This window comes from Narcine bancroftii, chromosome 1 (genome assembly GCF_036971445.1).
Source record: "Narcine bancroftii isolate sNarBan1 chromosome 1, sNarBan1.hap1, whole genome shotgun sequence".
NCBI classification, from domain to species: domain Eukaryota; kingdom Metazoa; phylum Chordata; class Chondrichthyes; order Torpediniformes; family Narcinidae; genus Narcine; species Narcine bancroftii.
In genome coordinates, this window is record NC_091469.1 from 212,325,515 (window position 1) to 212,350,256 (window position 24,742).

General features: G+C 41.4%; 1 long non-coding RNA gene across 1 annotated transcript in view; it reads right to left on the reverse strand.

Annotated features, from left to right (window-relative positions):
- LOC138748567 (uncharacterized) overlaps nucleotides 1-23,623 on the reverse strand; it is a 23,857-nt gene extending 234 nt beyond the window's left edge. The window contains exons 1-2 of the long non-coding RNA XR_011348170.1: nucleotides 23,526-23,623; nucleotides 1-85 (exon numbers count right to left, since the gene is read on the reverse strand). The exon at nucleotides 1-85 is cut by the window's left edge and continues 234 nt beyond it. This is a non-coding gene — a long non-coding RNA (uncharacterized lncRNA). The remainder of the gene's footprint in view (nucleotides 86-23,525) is intronic.
- Nucleotides 23,624-24,742: the final 1,119 nt, after the last annotated feature.

A 24,742-nucleotide genomic window follows, 5' to 3' on the forward strand; every position in this document is an offset into this window, starting at 1 on the left:
CCCATTGCGCAGATACAGAAAAACTCCCTATGTCTAGCTCAATAACACCAAAAAAAGTAGTTATTGGATTGGGTCGAAGCTCCATCTGAAATACAGTTAAGAAGGTATTAAAATTTTCTTTCCAATAGATTTTTAAGTATGGACAAGACCAAAACATATATGTCAATGTAGCTATATCAGATTTGCATCTGTCACAAATAGGGTCATTATTATAAAAGATATAAGCCAGCTTATCTTTGGACATGTGAACACGATGCACCACTTTGAATTGGATTAATGAATGTTGGGCACATATTGAAGATGTATTCATCAGTTTAAGAACCTTGTCTCATAGATCATCTGACAAGGGTCTTGCAAGTTCCAATTTACAAGCCTTTTTAATTTTATCGTGAAGTATGGTATTTGTTTGCCCATCCTTCTGCTGATGGTTTGACAATACCTGCAAAGAATATTTCCCTCCTCTTATACTAGCAGGTAGTACTGAGGGAATTATTACTTCTTTAAGTGAACTGACATTTCTTAAACTCTTACTGAGGGAAGGCCACCAGATCCAGAAATGCGACTGATAAGGTTTGCAGGAAATGGAAAAAACAAAAGGTAGTTAGTTCTTCAAATGAGGATCAGAACTTTTACATTTGTAATAAAGAATTGTATTGCAGTGTTCCATCAAAAACAAACTTACACCTCACAACAAAGTATGATTCTTTTAAAGTATTTTTAAATTGCAAATTTACCACCAATTGCAAGTACGTTTGGAAAAATGTAAATAAATACAAGACTGATGTACATTGTGAGAGGAAAGAGTTGAGGTGAGATATAAATAAAATTAAATCATTAAATACTGGGCTGACTACCTTAATACTATGGAATTACACAGAAAATTCAAAAATGGGAAGATTTAAAAAATCATAGTAAAATGTTAAAATTAGTATTAAGGCAAAATAACGATTCAGAGTTCCAAGCTGCAGCTCCAAAAAGTGACTACAAACTGACTTGTACCAAAAGTAGAGCAATTTAACACACAAATCTGGTGTCATAAAGCTTGGACTCAACCCATCCAGTTCACCAAATCCACACCATTCATCAAGTATCCATTTACACAAATTCTATGTTATTCTCCTCACATTCCCATCAACTCCCTTGGGATTCCACCACTCATTCACACACTGGAAGCAATTCACAGGGACCAGAGGAGGTCCCACCCTTGCATGTCTGGGATGAAGGAATGAACTTGAACATCCTAAGACTCCCCACATTTGACAGTGTTCATCTTCCACACTCCCGACAGCATCCAAGGTCAGGATTGAAGTGGGTCCAATAGCTATGCCACTGTGCCACCCATGTTTTTTGGCATCCACTGGGCAATTTCAAGTCCGTCATTTCAGTGGGATTTTTATTGGATGAGTACTTTGTTTTAAAACCCCTTCATTCTGCTCCATTGTATAGTAAAACCCCTGGCGTCTGACATCTACAGGGATAGGTCAGTTTTCCTGTTGCCTGAGACTGCGTGTTGCATGTATGGAGAACTAATGGTGAGGCATGCAAATTTTAAACCTGTATTTCTTACCCATTTATTTTCTGTGATTTTTGTTTTGCTGGATGCTTGAGGATGCCAGTTGCTTGGATTTTACTGTAATGCAAAGTGTGCTACTTGTCTCCAGCCTGATTGTCAGCCTCGTTGGTTTAAAAAAAAAGACCTTATTTTGTTAAGAAACCATCATATTTTACCGACACTAGTTCCTCAGAAAATGTGAACGGAAAACATTTGACCCTCACTAAGCTCTCAAGCATGAACTTAAATGGGTCTGAACTGGTTTCCTCATGGCAGTCAGGGTCCTAGCCATTCCATGCTTGTAGCCTGGGGATCACACCAGGTGCTGTAGCTGATCTGCCTCACAGCTTGCTGTCTTGGCTTCATTCCAGATGTCATCCAAGCTACTACTTTTTTCTGTATCTACTTTTCAGCAAGAATTCACAGATTGTACTCGACTACTTTTGCAGCTTATAAAGACATCCCTACTCACCTCTTGCCAGGAGCACATGATGCGAGTATAGTTAATAACACATAAAGGAGCTAAATGGCTCGGTCCATTCAGTTGAACTGTCAATGGGCAAGCCATTGACTCTAACAGTGCCAGGCCAGTCCTGACTTAATATTGATTCAGCTCAGAACCTTTCTTCTCCTCTGTTGACTTTAATGGTTTGACATTATTGTGAAACCAACCATTTACATAAGATACCGTATATTTCAGCGTACAAGTCATGTTATGAAACCCTCAAAAATTGTGGGTCGACTTATACTCTGGATATACTTTTGAGACCTTAAATTTAGCTCAAAATCCAATCCACGCCACTCCGGTGTAAAAGATGACGCATGAAAAACCCCGACTGTAACACATTTTCATTGAGAATTTTATTGAAAACAACACAATTAGAATCCTTGAAAATCACTGTCATCATCTGAGAGCAACAAACCTTGTAGAATGCTTCAAAATCACTCTCGCTATCATTGTCTGAGGCAAAAATGGCGGCAAGCACATCTATTCTCTCACTCTTTAAACAGTCATCATAAGGGTCCCAGTCTGTATCTGATGAGGTGATTTCAGCTTTGTCATCGTTGTCCCACAACAAATCATCTTCTGTGTCATCAATTGTAGAGAGATACCGCACTTTTTGAAATATTTTATCAGTCTCTACTTAACTTTGCCTTGAGCACGAACTTGCACAGCACATCAAGTGATGCAGCACGCATTGCCCTGACTTTTGTAAATGACTTTTCTGCACTTGACATCCATGTATTCCATTCCTTTGAATGGCTTTTTCAAGCAGACATCAAGATGTTGTAAACCACCCGGGATAACTGCCATATAAGTATTATTTAGTGCTAATCTACTTTTAGTCTTCTCAGTTAAGTGGCTACAAAACATATCCCAGACCAGCAAACTCCATTCTTTATGTAAACTGACTGGCCGCCTGTTCCACACATTGTTTATCCATAGTTTTACACCATTTTCATCCATCCATCTTTTTTCATGAAAATATACAAAAATATCTGCAGGGAATTTCATTTTCAGTTTAATTTTGCATTTGAAGATTATCATGGTCTTAACTTTGTCGCATTGGCCATGCACAATAACACCACAGCAAACCTGGTCCTTTTGTAGCCTGTACTTCTGGTTTGCAGAGTTCTAACACCTTTCCATTCCACTGTTCTATTGCCTATCATGTCAAAATTCATGGGGTTTCATCCATGTTTCCAATATTTGCCAATGCAAAATGGTGTTTCTACCGGTTCTGAATAATAAACTGGTGAAAACTTGCAACTTTATGATCAAGATCTTTTGGTAGTTCCTGTGCATTTTTTGTTTTTTAGTGGTAATACCACATTTTTCCTGTTCATGAAATGTTTGCACCAGCCGACTCTAGCCTCAAAATCTTCACTGAGGTCTGGGTGTGACTTGGCCCACTGCAGTGCAAATGTTTTTTTCTTTATTTTGGGTGAATATGTAGCAATCTTGTCTTTGTTCATGTATCTATTCTGCAACGTGATTTTCCAACTCTGGTCAATGAGTGATTCCTTTTCTCAATGAACATTGCTTTTCTGGTATGTTTCTTAAAGTCTCTTCTTTCTTCCTCCAAACTCTTAACAACTTCTCATGCACATCAAATTTTCTTGGCCATTTCCATCACTTTCAATTTAAAACTCACTTCATACTTTTGTTGCGAGTTGTATTCTTTCAATGGACCCTCCTGATCTGCCCAAAAGATCAATCCACATGACCTTTGGGAGTTGTCATATATGCCAGTCAATGGCCCATCTCAGGCATCACGATCTTTGGAGTTCGACTTATACGCTGGTCAATGTGGAAATTCAGGCATCCAGAAAATTGGGGTCAACTTGTATCCTGGATATATCATAAAACCGTTAAAATAAGGCTAAAAAATGTGGGTTGACATATGCCATTTGACTTATATACTGAAATATATGGTAATTAAAGTCTAAATCTCAAGTACACAAAATGCAGATGTTAAAGTTATTGGAACTGAACCTCCCGACAGTAAATCATTTGTATGTAAGAAGTGAAATCTATTTGAACTGACTTATTCTTGCAAATACTTGTTTAACATCAATCATTTCCATTTCTTAAGTACACCTTGAGATGTGTTAAGCTAAGACATGAAACAATGTACCTCAAACAAATTCAAAGCAATATGCTTATCAATTTGTAAAAGATTGACTGATACAAATTACCATATATACTGTACCTTCTCGTTGTAACCATCAAATCAGATTCTGGTATTACCTCGGTCTACCTGACCTTAATTCCACTCATTCCTGCTAGCATAATTGCAAAAAAGGAATTTGTATTGCTCTATGGTTCTTGTGCTTATTTTTCTATCTTGACAGCAGGGTCAAACTATCACATTGTATTTATCTCCCCCAATCCACAAAGAAAAAGCTTACTCACATCCACTCTGTCTATATCTCTCATCCCTTCTTCTTCGCTTCAAGGATTAAACACATATTTAATCTTTCCCTGTAACTCAACTCTTGAAGACACAGCAACATCCTAGTAAATCTTCACTGAACTCCTTCAATCTTATTGATATCCTTCCTGTAGTTCAGTGACCAGAACTGCACACAATATTCCAAATTTGGCCTCACCAATGTCTTAAACAGCTTCAAATTAACATCCCATCCCCTTGTACTCAAAACTTAGATTTAAAAAGGTTAAGATGCTTCTTTAAATTAAAAAATATTGTGAATGCAAGAAAGATGCAGGAAACAAAAACAAGAAATGATACTCCAGTTGCTTTACCAAGGTTCTGAAAAAGTTATTGAGATCTATAATTACGGACATTTAAGCCTGAACACTTGGAGAAATTTGATTAGTGAAAAGTAGCATAAATTTGTAAAGGGCATCTCTTATGAAATTAATTGGTTTCTGAACTCATTATTGCAATGCAAAGATCAGGAATAAATTATATTAAAATGGTCAACCTGCTGGGGTCCTTCATTACAAGAATGAGTGTTGCACAGATTCATCCAAAATTACTGAGATTAAGGGGAGCTTGGGAAATGGTTTACAAGGTTTCAAATATAATTGATTTGGATGCACAAATGTTCCCATCCCAGTCGACCTTGCAAAGTTCTCTCCTTCTGAGAGGTTGTTCTCTTGCCTCAATTTGGCTTGTTTAAGAGGGAGACTCAATTCCAACTTCTCAAGGGCAATTAGAAAAAGGACTAATGCTGCCCTTGCCAGCAATGTGGGGATCCAATAATAAATAGAAAAATACGTTTGAAACCTTTCATTATTTTTCTTGCTATTTTATAATTTCATTCAAAGTAGAGCTAGTCATTTAAGAATAGGGAAAAAAAGATGGCAGAACCGAGGGAGTCTTAATATTAGCAGTCTCAAATGATTAAATAACCATAGAACTATAGAGCAGTTCACAGTTCGGCGGGCAGCAACCTCCTTTGAAGAAGACCGCAGAGCCCACCTCACTGACAAAAGTCAAAGGAGGAAAAACCCAACACCCAACCCCAACCAACAAATTTTCCCCTGCAACCGCTGCAACCGTGTCTGCCTGTCCCGCATCGGACTTGTCAGCCACAAACGAGCCTGCAGCTGACGTGGACATTTACCCCTCCATAAATCTTCGTCCGCGAAGCCAAGCCAAAGAAAAGAAGATAGTGCATTACAGCCCCTTCAGCTCTTCTGGTCAGTGCCGAACAATTTTTTTTTTGCCTAGTCCCACTGGCCTGCACCCAATCCATAGACCTACATAACTCTCCCATCCATGTACCTGTCCAAAGGTTAAAATTGAGCCTACATTCACCACTTCAGCTGACAGTTCATTCCACACCTCATCACTCTCTGTGTGAAGAGATTACCTCTCTTATTTCCCCCTAAAGCTTTCCCTCCTAACCCATATCCTCTGGTTTGTATCTCAACTACCCTCAGTGGAAAAAGTCTACCTACATTTACTCTGTTTATCCCCACATAATTTTAAATACATCTCTCAAATCTCCCCTCATTCTTCTATGCTGCAGGGAATAAAGTCCTAACCTCAAGTCAAGTCAACTTTATTTATTGTTCATCCCATGCTCGCATGGTAGGACTAGTGTTTCTCAAGGACTACAGAGTGTGTTAGGAAAGCAGTTAACACATTAAAATATGAAGGAACTAAGGTGTATACACTGAAAATCCATGGCACACTATCCACATCTGTACTGGGAGTTCAGGACCCTGATGGTTTGGGGGGGGGGGGGGGGGGGTGGAAAGCTATTTCACACTCTGGAGGCAAGGGCCCAAGTGCTTCAGGACCTCCTGCCAGATGGCAGAAGGAAGAACAGTTTACATGCAGGATGTGTGGAGTCTTTCACAATGTTTATTGTGTTCCGCCTGCATTGAGTGTTGTAGATGTCCTTCATGCTAGGAAGTGGTTCCCCAGTGGTCTTTTCTGCTGACTTCACTATCCTCTCCAAGGTCTTGCGGTCCGAGGCAGTACAGCTTCCAAACCAGGTGGGGATGCCTTTGCACAGGAAGCTCTCGATACATCTTTGTAGAATGTAGTAAGGATGAAGGGTGGGAGATGGACTTTCCTCAGCCTTCGCAGGAAGTAAAGACATTGCTGGGCTTTCTTGGTAATGGAGTTGGTGTTAAGGAACCAGATGAGATTCTCCACCAGATGTACTCCAAGGAACTTGATACTCTTTACGACCTCAATGGTAGAGCCGTCAATGGTCAAGTGAGTGTGATCTCCCCAGGCCCTTCTGAAGTTGACAACCATCTCTTTAATATTCAGATGCAGGTTGTTGGCTCTGCACCAGTTCGTTAGTGTTTGCACTTCATCTCTGTATGATGCCTCCACATTCTTACTGATAACGCACAACATGGTTGTGTTGACAGCGAACTTGATGATGTAGTTTGAGCTGTGTTTGGCTGCACAGTCATGGGTCAGTAGAGTAAATAGAAAACACAAAACCAGAGACAGAATACCAGCAAACCAATTTCATTGGCATGCAAGGTAACAAAACTACAAATACCTAGAGGGTTAAATCAAACAGAACTTGCCACCCTTCAATACACCAGCCATGGATTAAAACACCTATTGAACCTCAGATTTGAATGTGCAAGTTAAAGGGTTGAACAACAATGGTTCCACAGGTGTGCGCATAATTGAACTCCCACGCCTCACAGCATATATCTCATATTGGTCCTCCAGCACTGGCCACAAATGACAGCCAGGAGCAGGTTCAGCATAACAAAAAGAAATGATTACATTGCTGCTTTTTATATTCCTGGAGGTAGAGGTTGGGCCAGGTATCAAGTCACATGATTTCAGGTGAGTAGAATCTCCAATTGGAAATCATGTCAGGTGACTTCAGGTTGGAAGATGACGAATCAGAAGGGGGCTTTGTCTGTGGGCAGGTTGACAATGGGAAGTGACTTTTGACTAGTGAGGTGACCCTCCATTACAAACCTGTAGTGGTTGCAGGATCAGACTGGCATGTTGTTATACAGTCAAATCAGGGAGCATAATGGTTGGCCTCAACATCTGCGCACTTTAGTAATTTCTGGTACATAAATGAAGCACAAGCCTGTATCACTTTGGATATAATGCACGGTTGCAAATCTGCCTGAACATTCTAAGTCTGAAATTCCAATTGATTTAATTCCTGCACAACCAATATATTATGAAGTCTTACTTCATTGTCTGCTGAAAATCTTAGCAAAGCCATTGAAGGGACAACGTCATACCCCATAAGCTATGAAATTACTGGTATTGTCAATGATGTTAATTAATTTAATCTGATCTGACCATTGAATACATTGTGAAGAATTGTTTTTAATCAAATGCTGGTAGTGAGTGTCCAAATTCACAAAAGATAGTGGAAGATCTGGGCATTGTAAAGGTTAAAACCTTGTGGTTTTTGATTCTTAGTTAATTTTCTGCCTGTCTCTTTAAGGGAATTATTGTTTCCATAGTGACTATGATGTAACCTGTCATAATATCTGCCCAGCCACTAACGGCTTGCTCATTATTCAACCAGATGTGAAGGAAACGTGAGCATGAGAAAATTTTCTTTGAATTTTTGTATCTCTTTAAAGTTTTTGTATTTCTTTAAGATAGTATTTCTACATCTCTTTTGTATTATTATAGAGCTTTATTATTCATTATTATGAAAGTCTTAATGTGAAATTATGCAAACGTTTTTCTGTTTTATCAATGAATTAAAACTACATAAAGTAACAGAGAGTTGGATTTATTGGATTAAAGAGATCAAAATTTGGGATATTGTAGCTCATACTTTGGAAGATGATACTTTGAAATTAGGATATGTTAGAAAAAGGCAAATGTTGTCGATAAGCATTGTCCAGGAGCCAGCAACAGAGAACTTAAAAAATAAAACCCAATAAGAACATTTATTTGTAGTGTAAAACAGCAAATAATATTGAAACAAGCAGAAAGATCAATGGTCCTATAAAAAGGAGAATAGTTCAAGTAAGTGTTAGAAGTGATAACGGGAAGTAAGAAAATGGAAGGTAATTTAAGTTCTATCTTTGCATTAGTCTTCACGCTGGAGAGAATAACCCAAGGATAATGGATGGGTTATTTTCAATTAGGAGGCAAGAATTTAGAAAATCGATCAAGAGGAACAAAATGTTCAAAAATGCATGAGACAAAGGCAGACATGTCCTTGGTTCCAATGGCTATATCCAAAGTCTTTAAAGGAGGAGGCTGTAGAGACAATTGGGAGCATTAGCTAAATGTTTTCTTATTCAAAACACACAGTTTTGGGGAGGAGAATAGAGAAAGGAGGGAGAGACCAGAAAAATGAAAAAGCACAGATGTGAATCGCTTTATGCTTCTAAGCTGCCACAAAATGAGAAACTGTGGACTAATTAGCTTAACATCAAATTTTGGTAACATGCTGGAATCTATAATCAAGGAATAAAGCATCTAATTATTTATAGATGTTTAATGCAATCATACTAAATAAAAATTGTTTAATGTTTGACAAATTTGTGAGAGGATATATCAAAAGTCGATAGAGGGAAACCTACAGATTTCATTTATTCAAATTTCCTTCCGTAAATCTGTAAGATAACATGAAAAAATCTTGTGTATAAGGTCTCACAGTATCGGGGAAGTGCGTTAACGGATTGAAGACTCGTTATTACATAGAAGACAGAGAGTCAGAATTGGTCTTTATCAGACTGGAAATTTGTAACCAGTAGAATCCTGCAAAGATGATTTACTGGCCCACAACTATTTACTATCTCACAGCACAGAAGCGGACATTCAGCCCAACTCATCCACAATGACTGGAGGGTAATCTTCTGTATGAATCCCATCTCCCCTCATTTGAAATATGTGGGAGTAGGCCTCTGCAGAGGCAAATGAAGTATTCATCCAGACACTTCATCAATGCTGTCAAGCAATGCATTCCAATTTCTCCCAACTGTCTGCATGAAGGTTGTTCCACTCATAATCCCTCTAATTCTATTTCCCCTTTTCCCTAAATCTATGTCATCTAGTTTTACATGGAGAAGGCTTTTCTACAGTCTACCCTATCTATACCCCTGATTATTTTATATAAATAATTTTTTAAGTCGCTCCTCATAAATGAGTTGCTCCATCACAGTCAACATCCAGATGCATCTCCTCTGCACCCTCTATCACATTCTTCCTAAAGTATGGTGCCCAGAAATGCAAGCAGCTATTATAAAGCTGATGCATCATCTTTCTATATCTCTAAGCAATGGCCTGACTAATGAAGGCCAGGGCTGCAAATACCTTCCCAACCCTGTTAGTTATCGACTCTAATTTGCCAGCTTTAAGATTGATGTACTCTAATGTTCCTCCAGACCCTACCATTCAAGGCATATCACCTCACATTTGTTGGGATTAAATTCCACCTACCAATTTGCAGCCTATTTCAGCAACAGATTAATATCCGTCTACAGCCTGGCTGCCTATGGAGGTTTTAAAGAGAGAAAGGTCGTGCCGAGAACCAAGAGGTCCCACTTGGTGTTGTATAACCTTTTGGTAAAAACACAAAACTGACGTAGGTTTGAATTAGAACTGCCTTCCCCAATTTTCGTTTTAGGTTTCAGTGAATCCATAATCCGGTCAATCAGGTCACACATAATCTGAAATCTAGTCATCAAGAATGATGGTTTGCTCTTGAGTATCTAATACAGCAATTTTATGCTTTTAGTAGCAGAGCCAAGAGTTGTCCAACTGCTCATTGAGATCATTGGTATATTTTTCAGTATAAAAATTAATGCAACTAATTATAATAAATAAAATTTATTCTGACTCTGAAGAAAGCCACAATCTAATGGAAGGCAAATTGATGCTCCTAGGAGATTTAATGTCTGGATCAGAAAGGATGCAAAACCCTGGGTGGGAGTATGGAAAGTTAATCTGATTGGTGACTAAGTGCTTGGAGTGCAGTTTTGTTAAAGTAAACATTCTGTTTCATCAGAGAAACATCCGAAAGACCTCAAGGCTCATGGCAGAATCAACGAGGTCTTCTGCTATTTACAAAGTAGGGAATTAAGGGATATGGGGAAAAGGTCGGTCGGTGGAGATGAACCTATCAGAACTTTTCCTTAATGACTTGATTGTTTTATTGTCATCAATAGAGGATGAGCAAATGTAGGTTCTTGGGAGTCACTATCTCGGAAGATCTTTCCTGGAACCAACACACCAATGACATCATGAAGAAAGCCTCTACTTCCTCAGGAGTTTGCGGAGGAGCTAGTGGAGTTGTTCAAGTGAACCGGTACGGACTTGAAGGGCCGACATGGCCTGTTTCCGTGCTGTAAACGGTTATATGGTTATGGTTATTTCAAACCAGACCAAGAACCGTTAGTGTTCAAACAGATTTTTTCCATTCCGCTTCTAATACTTTCATGTGTTAATGAGAAATACCTTTTGTTCACCAAGAATGATCAATTTTTTCATTTTAAGCAATGGTGTTCATCAAAGATCTTACAGATTTGCAATTTTAACAGCTACTTGATGAACAATTTTGGTGAGGAACAAATCGCTGAATGAAATTTGTTTTAAGGTTTATTTACTTTGAAAAGAACTGAAACTTTGAATCATCCAAGTACTCTAGATCACTCCAACGATCTCGATTTCATTGTGTGACCATAATGCTTTACACCAGTGGTTCTTTCCACTCACGTACCACTTTAAGTAATCCCTATGCCATCGAGATTCTATGATTAGTAAATGATTGCTTAAGGTGGTGGGTGAGTGGGAAGAAAAAAGCTTGAGCACCACTGTTTTAATCATCCCTCATTGAGTCGTTATGGGGACGGTTTCATAACTCCAAAGGAAATGGGCCAATGACCATTTTTCTCAAGCAAAATATTTCAGTAACAATTGGGTATGGAGCAGTGGTTCTCAACCTCCCCTTCCCACCCACGTCCCACCTTAAACAACCCCTTACTAATCACAGAGCACCAATGGCATTGGGATTACTTAAAGTGGTACATGAGTGGAAAGTAAAAAGGTTGAGAACCATTGCTGTAAACCAAATTGCATTGTTTATTAACCATATGAAATACATTCAATATCCTTATTGAACTCTCACTTCTCCTCAGCCAGTAAATTGACTGCAGCCCGTTAGTATTCCCACATGGTCTCCCATTGAAATACTGACCAGCTTGCTAAGGTTAGTATTCACAATGGCTCTGAAGACCAAAATGATATACTTAACATAGAACATTCAACAGCACAAGAACAGGCTCTTCAGCCCACCCTGTCTGTTCTGGCCATGACGTCAATCTAACTATTCCCATTGGACTGCATATGGTCTTCATCCTCTGTTCCCATCCTGTTCACATGGTTGTTTAAAGACTCCTATATTGCACTCATTTCTGCTTCTATCATCTCCCCAGCACTAAATTCTAAGCACCTACCAGTCTCTCTGCAAAATACTTCCCTCAGAAACAATCCAAATCAGGATTTGTCATGAGCAAGTCATGAAATTCAGTGTTTTTGTGGCACCGTCATAGTGGAAACATTTATATTATAACCATCTTACAACATTACTATATATTTTTAAAAAAGTTCACAAAAAGTAAGGTAGTGTCTTTGGGTCGTTAATTAAACAGGAATCTGATGGCAGCAGAGAAGAAGCTGTCCTTGTGCTGTCTTTAGGCTCCTGTACCTTTTTCCCAATGGTAGCAGAGTGAAGAGGACATGGTCTGGGTGGTGGGGATCTTTGAGGATAGAGGCTGCTTTTTTAAGACACCGCCTCATGTCAATGTCCTCGATGGAGTGAAGTCTGGTGTCTGTGATGTTACAGGCCAAATTAACAACCCTCTGGAGTTTATTCTCATCCTGAGAGTTTATTCTCATCCATATCAGACAGTGATGCAACCATCCAGAATACTCTCTACGGTCCACCTGTAAAAGTTTGAGAGTCTTTGGTGACATACTGAACCTCCTCAAACACCTCACAAAGTATAGCCACTGGCGAGCCTTCTTTGCGATTGAATCAGCGGGGAGGCTCCAGGACAGATCCTCAGAGACGTTTTCACCCAGGAATTTGAATTTATTGACCCTATCCACTGCTAAGCCCTCGATGAGGACTGGGCCATGGTCCCCTGACTTCCTCCTGAAGTCTGCAATCATCTCCTTAGTTTTGCTAATGTTGAGCACAAGGTAGTTGGTCCTACCATTTTAAAATGTATTTTTATAAATTAAAGCAAATTGATCTGCTAATCTAACTGCATCCTGCCACATAACCAAATCTTTCTCATTCAGGTTATAATTTAATCTCTTTCGGAACACACCTTTTAATTTCTTTGATCAAAATCAATTCTCTCAATCTTTTAAAATCATTATTTATTCCTTTGGAGGTGCACCAACGGTCAAACCATACAGATTTCTTCAAAGAAAAATCCAAATAAGACTGATTCCATGTTTTTATCAAACTCCTAAATTTTTCTCTGTACGCTTCAGGAACCAACTCATAAGCTTTCACAATAGCTTCTTTAATTATATCGTAATTAGCCACTTGTTCTGCAGTCAAGTTAGAGGATGCAATTTGTGCTTTTCGTTTTAATACACTTTGGAGCATCAAAGTCTATTTTTCTTTTGACCATTTTGAGCTCTCAGCAACCTTTTCAAAAAGCTGAAAATAGGTATCTATATCTCCCTCATAAAAAGGAGGCACTAAATTTACCTCTTTACTAGGCAAAAGCCTCTCCCCAGGTGTTACATCCACAGCTCTTTCTTTCTTCCCTGTCAATTTTCATTCCCTCTAATTGATACTGTCTCTCATGTCTTCTCTGTTTTTCAGCTTCTTTCCTTTGCCTTTTAGCCTCTTCTCTTTGCCTTTCAGATTTTTCTCTTCACCTTTTAGCTTGGTCTGCCTCATACTGTCTCTGTTTCAGCCTCTTCTATCCTCAATTCTCCAATTCCAGTTGGAACTCACCAGATCTCTCCTCTTCTAAGTCCTTTTGAACAAAGTTACCCTCATCTATCTAATATTTCACTATACTCCTCTGAATTTGCACTTTCCTTAGAAATAACCATCAGTTTGTTAGAAACAGAATTACCTTTAAAGAAATTGCTCGAGACAAAAATTGAGAACAAGAAACATTTATTTTACAACAATGCAAAGTTGGGTGCTTCCCCTTACCCTGGGAATACACACATACACTGGGGCTCACCCAACTTTTATACAGTTTATCTCAGTATAGGAATAACCCCCCCTTACATTCTTCTGCCTCCTGCTGGAGAGGTTTGGCATTAGGCAATCCTGCCTGCCTACATGCTGTTTCTGTGCACTTGGAGGACCAGGGGGTATCCTGTCGGTGTCTTCTCATGTCATTATCCCCATTGTCCTTATTCATAACCTTGCCCTTGTCCCCATTCACACCTTTCCAACTCTCAGGAGCTACAGTCCCTTCATATGCAGAGTTCGCTAATCCTGTCTAGGGTTTACTAATTAAATATGCATAACTTGATAAATCTGTGTATGGCTTACTCTTTTCTTTGGCTTGGCTTCGCGGACGAAGATTTATGGAGGGGGTAAAAAGTCCACGTCAGCTGCTGCTTACTAATATATGTAGAACTGGCTAATACTGTCTAAGGTTTTCTAATTATTTATGCAAGCCTTGCTAATTCTATCTGGGACTTGGAGACCCTTATCTCGTTCAGACTAACTCTACTTCTATCATTAATTGTCTGTCCTTATCTCCTTCAGTTAGTGAACTTGCTGATTCTCTAGGAGATTCTTATCTTACTCAGACAATGTCAGCTTCCTGCCTTCTAATATCCATGTCTCATGTTGTTTGTACTGGCTTCATTCATTTATTTATGTATCAATTTTATTTTCTTCATGTTCATATTGCAATATCAGTTTTTCTCATCTCTCACAAGTTCCTCTTTTCTCTTGCTTTTCAGCTCTGCAAGTGATGGTTCTGACAAAAACTTAAGATCCATTGATGCTGTTTTCCACACTCCTTTAATTAGCTTAAAACAACCAATTGAGTAATAACCTACAAAACTCGTGTTCAATCGACTGGACGGTTCCCCATAAAATGTTACGAGCCCAAAGGACCCCAAAACCCAGCAACAATAGACATTCACCAAGACAAGTGGCTTTCAAAACAAAAGTTATTTTTAATCAACTTCAAACGTGAAAATAGAATCAAACTTTAACTTAACTCTATTCTTATACTATACTCTATACTAACCCAAATTACCCCCTTCTAATTCTAAGCGCACATGTATGTAATGTGTGTGCAAATTCAAGAAAAGTTCTTTGGTTCACAATTCAATCTCACTTCTTCTTCTTCCAAGTTCTCTGGTTGCAGACAATCACCATACTGTGCACAGAATTTAACATGTATAAAGTTCACCAGGCTTGGTGCTTGAAAGGTAAATGTTTACCACTCAGGAAGGTTCTTGTAGGGTTTGCAGAGAAATATCTGTTGCTCCAAGATTTCCACAACTGAGGTACCACCACTGGTCACCTCAGGGTCTGGCTGATGAAACTTACCCCATCAGGGTCTTCTAGATGGTAACCTCTTTCAGGTTACAACAGAGCTCCTTCTGTTTCTCTTATTCCAAGAGAAACATCAGACAGATAGCACTTCCAGCCATCCACTGCTTTTGGAGCTTTTCATCAGTTCTTCCTGGATTGCACTGTGTCACATACACACCAGCTGAGATGGCTTCTCTTCTCTCTCTCTCTCTCCCCAACTGAAACTCCAAAGAGAGCATGTGACTCATCTTGTAAAACCCCCACCTTCCTGAGCTAAACAACAGGACTTCTTTCTTCTGCTCCCATCTGTTGTTAGATAAACAAAATCCAGGGGTGACCTTTCTATGAGCACTTTGCAGAAAGGGTACTGAGAGACAGCATACTCCAGCAAGACAATGGTCAAGCATTTTATGATGTCAGTTCAATTAACACCTATTTGTGAAAGGTGCTTACATGCTCCAGAGATCTTGCAATGTGAATTCTTCAGTCTTTCAAATAAGATCTGTTTTAAAATGATTGCATGTATGTGACCTACTCTAAATCCTATAAATTCTTCCCAAATATTCTTCTTTGGCTTGGCTTCACGGACGAAGATTTATGGAGGGGGTAAAAGTCCACGTCAGCTGCAGGCTCGTTTGTGGCTGACAAGTCCGATGCGGGACAGGCAGACACGGTTGCAGTGGCTGCAGGGGAAAAATGGTTGGTTGGGGTTGGGTGTTGGGTTTTTCCTCCTTTGCCTTTTGTCAGTGAGGTGGGCTCTGCGGTCTTCTTCAAAGGAGGTTGCTGCCCGCCAAACTGTGAGGCGCCAAGATGCACGGTTTGAGGCGATATCAGCCCACTGGCGGTGGTCAATGTGGCAGGCACCAAGAGATTTCTTTAGGCAGTCCTTGTACCTTTTCTTTGGTGCACCTCTGTCACGGTGGCCAGTGGAGAGCTCGCCATATAACACGATCTTGGGAAGGCGATGGTCCTCCATTCTGGAGACGTGACCCACCCAGCGCAGCTGGATCTTCAGCAGCGTGGACTCGATGCTGTCGACCTCTGCCATCTTGAGTACTTCGACGTTAGGGATGAAAGCGCTCCAATGGATGTTGAGGATGGAGCGGAGACAACGCTGGTGGAAGCGTTCTAAGAGCCGTAGGTTGTACAATAAGTTTCTGCTAATAAAAGCCATGAATATTATTTGACCGCATCGTCTTTGTCTACTTCATCAACTGGCACATCAATTTTATTAGCAGAGATGGATGCAACACTCAAGCTAGAGCGGCTGATAATCGACCAGTCTGCCCCGAGGGCTAGAGAAATTTTCAACCACTGGATTGCTTGTTTCGATTACTACATGGCTCGAAACAACGTAGTCAATGAGGCGATACAGTGGGGCCACCTGAATTCCCTGCTGGGTGAGGTCCCTTTTGCCGTAACACAAGGAGCTACCACTCTGGCTATAGCCCGGGAACATCTGACCGCTTACTATGCAGCACCATGGAACATGGTACTTGCTCGACACCAGTTGCTGACTAGATGCCAGAAACCCGGGGAAAGTGATGCTGCCTATGCACTAGACCTTGACTCACTGGCAAATTAATGTGATGTCATGGCAGTCAATGTGCAACGACACCGCAATGCCTTGAAGCTGGATGCTTTTGTCAACAGAATCGACTCCAGTTACATCCGACAGAGGCTGCAGGAGACGGAGCCCTTAACCTACGATCGGGCAGTCACTCTAGCCAAAACACTGAGAAGTGGTCCAGTGAAATGCTAGAAACTGAAGGGGAAACATCCAGAAGTGCTGGAACCCCGAAGGAAAGAAAAGGGTGAACCCCTGGCAAATGCTACTTCTCTGATCAGAGCTGGCACCCAAGAGAGAAGTGCCCAGCTTGATTTGCTACCTGCAGCTATTGTGGGAAACTCAGCCATTTCGCTAAAGCGTGTAAGGCAAAAAGTACTCCCACTGATAAGAAGAAGAGAAGTGCCAAGAAAATTCATCCTGGAGCTGCGGGAATGGAAGACAACTGTGAAAAGGAGGAATCTTCAGACTTCAAGTGACGGTGAGTTGAGATCAACACAAAGATCCCCTGTGATAGGTCAATTGACTGTAAAGCTTGGGGGATGTTACGGACTGGAACGGTTGACTATGAAGGGGGAGGTGAGTGGTGAGACTCTCGATTGCCTAATAGACTCAGGGAGTACTGACAGATAAATCCACGAGAAAGTTGCCAGAGCCTTAAATTTATGGAGATATCCAGCAAACCGAAAGATATCGATGGCTTGTAGTGAACTTACAAAAACTGTACAGGACAAGTGTAAAGTTACTTTAAACTTGCTGGGACATTGCCTTGATGATGTTTGGCTTTTTGTAATGCCCGAGCTCTGCCCTCCTGTGTTACTGGGGTTGGATATTCAATCTCAGATGAAAAGTGTAGTGTTAAATTTCGATGGGCCTCTACCTACACTTAACATCCCCTGCGTTAGTTACAGCGGTCTGTCCACATTAAAGATAAAAGCTCCCTCCCTTTTCAGTGATTTATCCCCTGAATGTCACTCCATCACTACTAAGAGCCATTCTTACAGCAAAGAGGATGGTGAGTTTATCAAAGCTGAGACCCAGAGATTGCTTAAAGAGGGAATGATTGAACCCAGTTAGCATCTGTGGTGAGCCCAGGTGGTAGTTGTGAAAAATCACACTAAGAAATAACTGGCTATTGACTTTTTTTTCTTTGGCTTGGCTTCGCGGACGAAGATTTATGGAGGGGGTAAAAGTCCACGTCAGCTGCAGGCTCGTTTGTGGCTGACAAGTCCGATGCGGAACAGGCAGACACGGTTGCAGCGGTTGCAGGGGAAAATTGGTTGGTTGGGGTTGGGTGTTGGGTTTTTCCTCCTTTGCCTTTTGTCAGTGAGGTGGGCTCTGCGGTCTTCTTCAAAGGAGGTTGCTGCCCGCCAAACTGTGAGGCGCCAAGATGCACGGTTTGAGGCGATATCAGCCCACTGGCGGTGGTCAATGTGGCAGGCACCAAGAGATTTCTTTAGGCAGTCCTTGTACCTTTTCTTTGGTGCACCTCTGTCACGGTGGCCAGTGGAGAGCTCGCCATATAACACGATCTTGGGAAGGCGATGGTCCTCAATTCTGGAGACGTGACCCACCCAGCGCAGCTGGATCTTCAGCAGCGTGGACTCGATGCTGTCGACCTCTGCCATCTCGAGTACTTCAACGTTAGGGATGAAAGCGCTCCAATGGATGTTGAGGATGGAGCGGAGACAACGCTGGTGGAAGCGTTCTAGGAGCCATAGGTGATGCCGGTAGAGGACCCATGATTCGGAGCCGAACAGGAGTGTGGGTATGACAACGGCTCTATATACGCTTATCTTCGTGAGGTTTTTCAGTTGGTTGTTTTTCCAGACTCTTTTGTGTAGTCTTCCAAAGGTGCTATTTGCCTTGGCGAGTCTGTTGTCTATCTCATTGTCGATCCTTGCATCTGATGAAATGGTGCAGCCGAGATAGGTAAACTGGTTGACCGTTTTGAGTTTTGTCTGCCCGATGGAGATGTGGGGGGGCTGGTAGTCATGGTGGGGAGCTGGCTGATGGAGGACCTCAGTTTTCTTCAGGCTGACTTCCAGGCCAAACACTTTGGCAGTTTCTGCAAAGCAGGACGTCAAGCGCTGAAGAGCTGGCTCTGAATGGGCAACTAAAGCGGCATCGTCTGCAAAGAGTAGTTCACGGACAAGTTTCTCTTGTGTCTTGGTGTGAGCTTGCGCCTCAGATTGAAGAGACTGCCATCCGTGCGGTACCGGATGTAAACAGCGTCTTCGTTGTTGTGGTCTTTCATGGCTTGGTTCAGCATCATGCTGAAGAAGATTGAAAAGAGGGTTGGTGCGAGAACACAGCCTTGCTTCACGCCATTGTTAATGGAGAAGGGTTCAGAGAGCTCATTGCTGTATCTGGCCCAACCTTGTTGGTTTTCGTGCAGTTGGATAATCATGTTGAGGAACTTTGGGGGACATCCGATGCGCTCTAGTATTTGCCAAAGCCCTTTCCTGCTCACGGTGTCGAAGGCTTTGGTGAGGTCAACAAAGGTGATGTAGAGTCCTTTGTTTTGTTCTCTGCACTTTTCTTGGAGCTGTCTGAGGGCAAAGACCATGTCAGTAGTTCCTCTGTTTGCGCGAAAGCCGCACTGTGATTCTGGGAGAATATTTTCGGCGACACTAGGTATTATTCAATTTAGTAGAATCCTAGCGAAGATTCTTCGCTATTGACTACAGCCAGACAATCAACCATTACACTAATCTGGATGCCTACCCCCTGCCATGCGTCAATGAAATGATTAATCAGATAGCACAATACAAAGTGTACTCCATTATCGACCTCAAAGCAGCTTACCACCAAATCCCCATTTTTTTAAAAAAAGGGAACGACCCTATACGCCCTTTGAGGCTGATGGGGGGTGGGGGGGGGGGTTATACCAGTTTAAGAGGATACCTTTTGGAGTCACTAATGGTGTGTCAATGTTTCAGAGGGAAATGGATAAGATTGTTCGAACGTATGAGTTAGAGGGTACGTTTCCCTATCTGGATAATGTCACTATCTGTGGGAAAACACAAACTGAGCACGACAACAACTTAAAGAAATTTTTAGCTACAGCTAAAGAACTTAACCCTACATTTAACGAGAGTAAATGCGTTTTCAATGCAACAAACCTGCCCATTCTGGGCTACATTGTCCGCAAGGGCGAAATCCGCCCTGATCCGGAAAGAATAGCTCCCCTTAAGTAGTTTCCACCCCCAAACTCCGCAAAAGCCCTTAAAAGGTGTATGTGATTATTTTCCTACTACTGCAAATGGGTACGTGACTATGCTACGAAAGCACGCCCTCTGCTTGACACTACATATTTTCCTCTCTCTTTAATGGCCTTGAAGGCTTTCAAGAGAATTAAAGCTGATATTGCCAAAGCTGCACTCTCATCCATTGACGAAGATCTTCCATTCCAAGTGGAAACTGATGCCTCAGATTGTGCTTTGGCAGGAACCCTTAATCGAAAGGGTAGACCTGTGGCATCCTTCTCCCGCACGTTACGCGGACCTGAACTAAAACATCCTGCCATAGAAAAAGAAGCCCAGGCTATCACTGAAGCTGTTTGCTACTCGAGGCACTTTCTAGCGGCAAAAAATTTACCTTGGTCACTGATCAAAAATCTGTAGCCTACATGTTCAGTACTAAACACAAAAGTAAAATCAAAAATGATAAGATGGCACCTGGTGAATAGAACTCTCAACTTATAATTATGAGATCCAGTACAGACCGGGCAGGTTCAATGATCCCTCTGACGCATTGTCACGATCTGCTGCTGGTGCTCAGCTGGAGGGGCTAAAAGAGATCCATAGCAGACTGTGCCACCCAGGGGTCACGAGATTCTTCCACTACATAAGAGCTAACAACCTTCCTTACTCACTGGAAGAAGTCAGAAAACTGACAAAAAACTGTCCTGTTTGCGCAGAATGCAAACAACAATACTTCAAAGCTCCGGAGGCCACTCTGATCAAGACAACCAGACCTTTTGAGAGGATTAGCTTAGATTTTAAAGGGCTGTTACCTTCCAACAACAATGTATATTTTCTTACTGAAATCGACAAATATTCAAGGTTTCCCTTTGCGATACCCTGCCCTGACATTTCATCAGCGTCTGTCATTAAGGCACTTGACAGAATTTTCAGCATTTTTGGTTTTCCCAATTACATTCATACAAATAGAGGCTCAGCATTCATGAGCGTTGAGCTGCGCCAAGCCCTGCTACGAAAGGGGATTGCCACCAGCTGTACCATGAGCTACAACCCACAGGGCAATGGGCAGGTCGAAAGGGCTAACACCACAGTCTGGAAGACTTAACCTTGCATTAAAGACACATGGTTACCCTGTTACCCGGTGGCAGGAGGTGCTGCCTGAGGCACTATACATTCTATTCTGTCTTTATTGTGTACTGCAACAAATCAAACACCTCATGAACACATGTTTGCTTTTCCTAGGAAATCAGGAACTGTGATGGACTGGCCAGCCTGTTTATCTGAGCCTGGAACCGTGCTGCTGAAGAGCCACATTCAGACATGTAAAATGGACCCTCTAGTCCAACCAGTTCAGTTACTGCATACTAACCCCATCTACACTCATGTTAAATTCCAAGACGGGAACACTGACACTGTACCTCTAAGAGATCTGGCCCACCTGGTGTGATAGTACAGATTCTATCACCAATGTGTGTATATATATGGTAGTGTAGGATGACTGTGATTGGCTGAGAGTGTAGCCACACCTACTGGCAGGTCTTAAAGGATTGCTCCTAGCCAGACCAGGTCATTCTGGACTGGTCGACCTAATTGTGATATGCGCCAGTCTTTTAGTTAATAAAAGCCTTGGTTTGGATCAACAAGTCTTTGGTTCTTTCGACGCTCACTACACCTGATTCGCCCCTTCCTCACACCCCTAGTGAGCCTGAGAGGTTGGACTCGCCCACTCCCCAGCCTGAGACTCCTAGTAAGAATTCAGATGGCCATGCTGAGGCTCCCCTGCCTCACACTAGCGATTCTGGACCCGGTCCAGAAGTCCAACCTTCCCACACTACAGACCCAGGACCTGTATCAGTTCCCAAGGTTGCAAAGCGTACAAGGCCTGCTCCTGTTCCTCTGGAAAAAGTCAACTCGAATTTGTACACAACCTGAAAGGCTGCAGTATTCATAATACATCTCATTATATTTTGATTGGTTTGCTAGTTACTGGAGTATTTTGGCTGTCAGAGAATTCTCAATGCCAAATATGGTATCCATGTATTTCTTGCTTAAGTTTTACCTACCGTCCTTTTGATTTTAACCCTTCTTCCATCAGGGGAAGACTGTGGTGAATCTCTGCTAAGCTCCCTGTCTCCCCTCTGGCAAGCCTTGCTGTACTAACATTGGCTGTGCATTATCTCTACCATTAAGGACACTCCCCTTGGGTATAACCGTGTATGCACCCATTGTCTTTCATTATTATACTATCAGTTTCTGCTAATAAAAGCCATGAATATTGTTTGACCACATCGTCTTTGTCTACTTCATCAACTGGCACTTCACCCCCAACACCTATCAGCCTCCAATGCACCAGCAAGGACCATTCAAATTTGTATAACCTCACTTCAATTCAGGAAACATCCTGGTGAACTTTTTCTGTACCCACACAAACTTCCTGTAAAGCAGAGACCAGCACTGCAGACCATGCTCCAAATGTAGTCGAACTAAAGTTTTCAACTGATGAAGACAAACATAACATGTGTCCTCTTTACCACATTATCCATCTGTGTTACCACTTTCAGGTAGCTATGAACCTGAGCATATCCAAACATCTTTCTGAACAACAATGCTCCAAGGAGCCTGCATTTCATCTCCCAAACTGCAGAACCTCACACTTGTCTGGATTAATCTCCATCTGCCAGTTCTCTGTCCAAATTTCCAACTGATAGGTATCCTGCAGTATCTTTTTGACAACCTTCCTTGCTATCTACTGCTCCATCAATTTTTGTGTCACCTACAAGCTTACTAACAAGACCACCTACATTTTCCTCCACATCATTTGACAGACTACAGTGGTCCCAGCATTGATCCTTGTGGAACAGCAAGCCTTGTGGCCACAGATCTCCAGTCAACTCCCCATCACCATCCTTTGTTTTCTATGACCAAGCCAATTTTGTATCCAACTTACCAACTCACTATGATCTCCATTTAATTAATCTTCTTCACCAGCCTACCGTGAAGGATCTTGTCAATTCCAAGTTTGTTGATGTTACAAAACTAAATGGAAATGTGAATTGTAACGAGTATGCAAAGAGGCTTCAAGGGAATATAAACACGCTAAATGAGTGAGCAAATGGAGTACAATGCAGAACAATGTGAGGTTATAACCATCAAAAGAGTAAACAAAACCGCAAGAGATTTGAAGCAGCATCAAAGGTTTTATTATTTGATGGAGGTGAGAAGGCTGAATTTTCAGCTGTCCTATATCAGGCAATGGGATTTTAATTTTAGACATACAGCACAGTGGCAGGCCATTTCAGCCCATGAGCCCGTGCCGCCCAATTACTCCCAATTGTTCTAACACCCCGGTACTTTTTTTGAAAGCTGGGAGGAAACTGGAGCACTCAGAGGAAACCCATGCAAACATGGGGAGAGCATAGAACCTCCCTACAGATGGCACCGGATTCAATCCTGAATCGCTGGTTTAGTGACAGTGACAGTCACATTAACCAAGCCTTTCTTTCATTTGTAAAGAGACGTTTTAATACCTATCAAGAGATCTTTGTGAAATTATTGATAAGCTTATGATAAACTTATACCAGCTCCAGTCACTCAGAATTCTCCTGTGCCCTTCGCTGGGCAGTATTGCAAATGTAACTGTGTCCTAGTTATTTTTAAAAATGTATTTACAACACGGTAGAAGCCAATACTGGCCATTGAAACCCATGCTGCCCAATTAACTTACCAACCCCATATGTTTTAGTAGATGGTCCAGTGGACTTCCTTTTCATGGTATAATTTTATTCTGATCTTCCTCAATGTTCTTCTTCAAAGAGAGCAAATACCTACTGGTAAAGATATGGACATTCTGATAATAAACAGTACATACAGTTGTTTGAGTTAGTCAATATTTATGTTTACAATGAGGAATGCTAGTTTAAAGTTTCTAATTTGTAGATACACCAATGAGGAATGATTTTTTTTTATGCTTGCCCTATTTCAAGAACTCTTTGAGGAACCAATTTAAAAACAGTTAATGAGCAAATAAAACTGCACCAGGATGCTCCATTAAACATCTTTGCCTTTAACGTGCTTGTTTTCTGTAACAGATGGTAATACTAGTTGAGGTAACTGCAATAGTAACAAGATAGAACACTCATAGGATGAACATGAGCCAGTTGGTGAATGCACAGGAAGATCCAAATGATTGGCAGCAGCCTTCCATGGACCCAGAGCTTGCTTTAGCAATTGTGGTGCATGATGTTTGATGTTGCACTGAGCATTTAAGAAAAATCTCTTCTATAATAGAATTCTAGGGAACAATTTAGAGCTCCAAAAATCGAGCATTTCATAAAATATATGCTGAGATGTGTGCCCAACAACTCTGACATTGAGCTTGTCAAAGTCAAAGGTATAAATAGTTCAAAAGTTCCTTTTATAGTCATTAAAATTATAATATACATTATATATTTCAACTTTTGACTGCCATGTGCAAATGAAGAGTCACCATGCACAATAGCAGAATAAGATGTTAAAGAGAGGCCCTTCAGAGACACTGTGCCCATTGATTAGCCTCCCACAGCCTCTGCAGCCACAGACTCTCCACTTCAAACCATCAGCAAGCCAAACTCCAGGTCCAAACTTCCAACAAGATCAGGAAGCCTTCAGCACCCGAGTCACTTTGGGAGCCCTTCTTGCCCTCATCACCTCTTGATTCCCAGTTCCAATAACTGGTCCCCATGAGCCAGTCTGAAGCAGCCTGCAGCCTTTGTGGGCCATTCAGCCACTGAGCACCTCACTTAGTGTCTCTGAAGGGCCTCTTTTGAACCTCTTATTCTGCTATTATGCATGGTGACTCTTCATTAGCACATGGCAGTCAAAAGTTGAAATATATAATGTAAATTATAATTTTAATGATAAAAAAGGAGTTGCCATGGTCTCCTACCCTTCCCCTTCTCAAGG